General features: G+C 35.1%; 1 long non-coding RNA gene across 1 annotated transcript; it reads right to left on the bottom strand.

Moving 5' to 3' along the window:
- Nucleotides 1-1,415: 1,415 nt before the first annotated feature.
- Nucleotides 1,416-2,484, bottom strand: LOC117112848. The gene is made up of 2 exons (XR_004446095.1): nt 2,159-2,484; nt 1,416-1,484 (listed from the first exon to the last, which is right to left on the bottom strand). It is a non-coding gene; the product is annotated as an uncharacterized LOC117112848 (long non-coding RNA).
- Between the last annotated feature and the right edge of the window lie 2,843 nt (nt 2,485-5,327).

The following is a 5,327-nucleotide window of genomic DNA, read 5'->3' as shown; positions in this document are numbered from 1 at the left end:
CGCAGTTCATTTTCCATGGCTTGTTTGTGTGCGTGTTTGAGGAATTCAGGTAGATCTGTATTTAGGGAGGATATCCATGTTTAAAACGTCAAAATCGGCCTAAAATAACTGTTTCTTTCATCATTCGTAAGTATTGGCTTATTTCTATTGTAGCAACCAAAGTGATGTAAATAAATTGCAATTAAAAAGAGTCTCGGTTGTCTCCTGTTAATGAAATTTAGTTCTATCGAAAGTAGAAAGCCGTAGCTTTTATTTGGTACACAAATTAACCGTGGCCGATCACGACCGGTTGAGGTAGGATGAACAGAATGTGACCCCGGAGAACTGTTGGACCGGAAGTCACCAGAGAATAAAGCTTGTTTATGTGGCCTCTCTATGTCGTGTAGGTTACTAATTTGTAGGCCTACCTATTAATTTATAGTGCAGTACGATTTCGTCCAGGTCACAAATTGCTGACAGTGACGATTGTCAAATTTGACCCTTTTTTAGGTTATAAAAAATGGAAAAGAGACGTTTAGGCCTAGGCCCTAGGCCTACTTGTGTCGTTTAAATATGAACATACTGTATTTTTAGGCCAGGTTGAGGCCTAGCACAATCATGGCAGAGAGGTGCTTTCTTTCTTTTATTATTTAGTCCTTCCTATATTGTATATTATTATTGCTGTCATTTTCATATAAAAGGAATTTCTATATTATTACAGGTAAACCAGGATTTAAGCTAATAATATTGTATAAAGTAGTTAGTTAATATTATAAAAAGTTACTTATTTTATTTAAAATGTAACCCTTTTTGTTTTTTTTTGTCAATAGACCCTACAGTAGTTCTTTCCACAGCAACTGCACACATTTTTTTATGTTGTGATTTTGCTATAAATATTTTTGTATTTTTTTTTTTTTTAGTATGATGAACAACGAATAGACGAATCGCCTCTTCAAAGAAGGAAGCCAGATCACGTGTGATTTTCCCAAACCAAACAGCTCTTTTCAGAGCCACCAAATTACTGCATATTTATTTCCAAAAATAATGTATTCATTATTATACAAAACCCAGATATGGCATATTATTGCAGCTCCTTCCTTAGAGATTTTTCTCCCTTTTTTTAAATCTTACCACTTTCCCTCTTTACATTCAGATATACTTTCAAAAAAGCATTGGCTCTAATTTTAATCCAGTACTTCACTACAATATCAAGTAGCTACTTCGATGCAGCGTCACAAAGAGTAGCCCTTGTTATTCTGCACCAATATGTTTGTACAATTACTTTATCAACAATGTTGTTCAGCAAAACATCAAGATGGTTTGTAGTTACCATAGCATTGAACTTGTCAACTACTTCATCAGTGACGTCAAAGCCGATTGAATGTAGCCCTTCATCCCTTTGATGGCATCATCTTCAGAAAATTTTTTTTAAATATTTTTATTCTTTTTTATTGTAGCGGCAACAGCATTCGAATCAATACTTGCTTCATCTTCTGCGGGTGGACCTTTTTTATAACAAAATATACAGTATTAATAAATTAGTACTGACACACACAATATAGAAATAATTTTTGTAATTAAATATGTGGAGGCATTATTATTTGACCATACCTTGTATTTTTAAAAATGTATTTATACTAGTAATTAAAATAACTTTGGATTTGTTTAATTAATAAGATGATATTCAGCAGTGTTGGTATTATATGAAAGTTTATGTAACTACGGAAGAAATATATTATATTTCCTCCATGATAATAGATTAGGGCCTAGTAAGTAAGGTTCTCTTAAACTAAATTCACTTACATATGTCTCCAAAGGCTGTACTACTATCAATTCAATCATTGTCAACAACAAATGATGGAAAAGACCTACTACTACCTAGACTCCGGTACCCCTAGCCTAGGCCTACTACTACTATACTAATAATTTCTAAGTAGGCTACATACAAATGGAGACCATACCTACGCCGAGCTTTCGCGCGAGAGTTCCGATTCTCACTAGAGGCCTAGGCTAGGTGGTAGGGCACAACATGCCCTCGAACAAGTCATACATTGGCCCTATACTACTACACTAGAGGGATAGGCCTAAGCTAGCTTGCTTGGCCTCCTTGCCGGAGAAATACTACAATTCCACACTCTCATCACACATATACTGTTGATAAAAAAAAAAAAAACAATACCATTTTCTTGGTCTTCTAGTTCATTTGCTGCCTCCAATTCTTTGAGAATTTCATCCTCTAACTCATCTTATAATTCATAAAAATCGATAGCATCAGTCATGTCATCCATATTTTCAGCACGATCTCGAAAGTCGTAACTTGGCTTCTTGTTGCCCCGAGTGATTTGTTGTGGCTTGGTTGTTGACAGATACTGGCGCATGCGCGGTTACCGATTACAGCTTATCTATTGTTAATTACGGTTACGTAACTGGTGAGATATGACGATCGCGGCGAGGAGGTCTGTACCTTTGATCCTCTGTCGATGGTACTCCTTCTTAATATATTTCCTCCATGATAAGACATGTCCCTACTGTAGAAAGTTCACTAAAAAGTCTTAACAATTTGGTATATACTTGTACAGTTATTCTGCGAATTGCCAACACAGAAAGTATGGAAAAAGTAGCCAAAAAAACCATATACATACACATGTAAAGCATTAGACGCATTTCAGCTGGGAGCCTATTTTTATAAATAAATGTAGACTTACGCTCAGACAGAAAGTTCAAAGATACAGTAGTGTAACTGTAAGCATGCCAATTTATGTTTGAACTGTATGTCAACTCGTCAATATTATGAACAATTACAGAGGCAAAGTAAATTGCAGGCGCGGATCCAGTAGGGGGGCACAGGGCACATGCCGCCCTCCCTTTCGCCTCTAAATTTTATCATTTCATGACTATCAATGTTTTATTGAAATAAGTGCCACATATATTCTGAAACTGTATGGTCCCTGTTTGAAAAATTCTGCACTTAATATTGAAATGACCTTAATACTGAAATAAATAAAAAATAATTTTGTTAATGCTTTTTCATTACTTTTTTAATTACAAAAAAGCAAGTACAATATAAATAAATAAATTTATGTAAAAAAGCTGTGTGGTTGGCAAAAAGGTGATGAAAGGAGCAGGCCTACTGTATGCAAGAGGAAAAACTAAAAGAAAACTAAAGAAAACTCAACAAAAAGTAATTTAGTTTGCAGCGATTTAATGCTCCAGTGAACGTGGATAAAAAAGGAGAGTTAATAACAATGTTGACATTTGTCGGGCTTACTGTAGCCTGCCCACTATTGTTAAACATTGTTTTCTTTCATAATGCATGCATTTTCTTGATGCAGTAAAGTAATCATTTGAGGTGCACAGTATCAATCTGTCAAGTGGCCCACACAAAAAGTGGTACCAAAAGTACAGTGGTATAAGGCCTGTGCGGAGAATCCTTAGCGCAGAATTTAAGCAAAGAAATCTGTTAGCACATTTCGGTAAATAAGTAGCGATTTCCATGCAGATTTTGCCGAAAATTAGACGTTGACCTAATCTTAATACTGTATATAACCAATATGCAGTACTGTAGCAACAATTCTATTTTAGTGGCAATTTCTGTGCAAGTTTGAGCCATGAGGAGCTCTAAGAGTGCCTGAGTCTGTACATTGATTCCTTTTTTAGTTTTTTTTTTTCTGCAGGTAGTGATTAGCAGTAGGTTGCATAGTGATTAGCTTTTAACTTACAATATTGTAGGCTCAAGCTACCTGCAGGAAAAAAAAAACAAACATCTTATTTAGGCTGATTGATTAATATAAGATCTTTTTTGGTCATTGATTAATAGATCTTTTTTGTATGGCCAGCCGTTAATAGTGCCAATATATACTAATCCTTTATTATACTGCTAATTGATTAATAGATCTTTTTAGGTGTGCATTCGTCAGTTTTGAACGGACGTGCAGGAAATTTTGTACACATTAACTAGAGGGGATTTCCAACAAAAGTTTATGGACCCTTTTTTAAGTTAATAATAATAATACAGTATACTTACAAAACAAAACAGGATGACATCCACTAATTATTACACATGGCATGGATGGTGTGATCGGTTAACATTCTAAGGAACCAAAGGTCGTTAGTTCGAATTAGTTTTTTAATTTTTGCACATTTTCATTTTGTAAAAATGAACATTCTAATCATTTTAAAATTTAGGTATCTTTATAGCTCTTCCAATTTTTTTTGTCAAATAGAATGAATCATACAAAAAAAAAGTTTTTAATAAACACTAAGATGTGATTCGAACTCACAACCTTTGGTTCCATGCAACATAGCGTTGACCCACTGCACCTTTATGCAACGTGTCTTGTTTAGTGGTAGTAATTAATGTCAAACCCTTGCCGAAAACCCAATGTGTACCGTATTTAATTTAAGGGCCAATATACACTTCTGCCACTATTTTTAATACCCTCTTTTGAGATCAGCATCAGCACAATTAAAAAATATCAGTGCGAAGGTGGTGCAAAAATGACAACCTCTGCAAAATACACAGACTTAAGCTGGGTACTGTACCTACTGCGTTGTGCAGTGAATCCAACTCCGGCTAGACGTGAAACAAATCAATCACTATGGATGAAACTTGTCGATTGATTGATGTGGATTTTTTTATGTAAATTTTATTTTATTTTTTTAATGATGAATAAAACTTGAAATTGAATCACAAATGCTCCAATATCGCTTGTCAGCCTGGGCCAGTGTATAGTACAGTATGCCTACCGTCATATTACATTTCGGTCTAGTCATAGACGTGTGCCTATTGTTTATACTGTACTGTAGTATAATAATTTAGGCCTAAGTACATGTAAGCCTGTATTAATGTATTTAACGCCAACGGTCATGCTGGACATACATTGTGATTCATGGGTTTCGCCAAAGATAACACAAGAATCGATATAACTTGTATAGCAAAAATGAGGCAGAAATAAATTGGTCCAGATGTACGCGGCGCCCTTCTCTTTCCGCTAATGATGGAAAATTTATCCCTATATCAGTCATACAATTCTAAAGATTCAAGAGTTTTATTGTCTGGAAAACTCAGAAATACATTCCACTGTAGTGTTATATAGTACAAGTGTTAATAATATGCGTCTGTCATTACATTCTCTTGGTTTGTATGCCTACTTGTTTGTATCTTATGGATAATGGCAACGATTTCTAAATCCGCAAAAGGAGGTTATGTATCCACCGTTTTTATGTAAGTTTGGCAGAATTTTTTACATCAAGCCGTACACGGCGCCCTAGTATTTTTCTGTGAACTTCTGTTTCTAGAGTATCTTTGGTTTCGCTTACCTGATGGCTCGTTGTCGATGCATTCCAGT

Source organism: Anneissia japonica, unplaced genomic scaffold (assembly GCF_011630105.1).
Source record: "Anneissia japonica isolate Jap-2015-1 unplaced genomic scaffold, ASM1163010v1 scaffold733_len5334_cov108, whole genome shotgun sequence".
Classification (NCBI taxonomy): domain Eukaryota; kingdom Metazoa; phylum Echinodermata; class Crinoidea; order Comatulida; family Comatulidae; genus Anneissia; species Anneissia japonica.
This window is presented reverse-complemented; position numbering and strand designations above follow the sequence as displayed.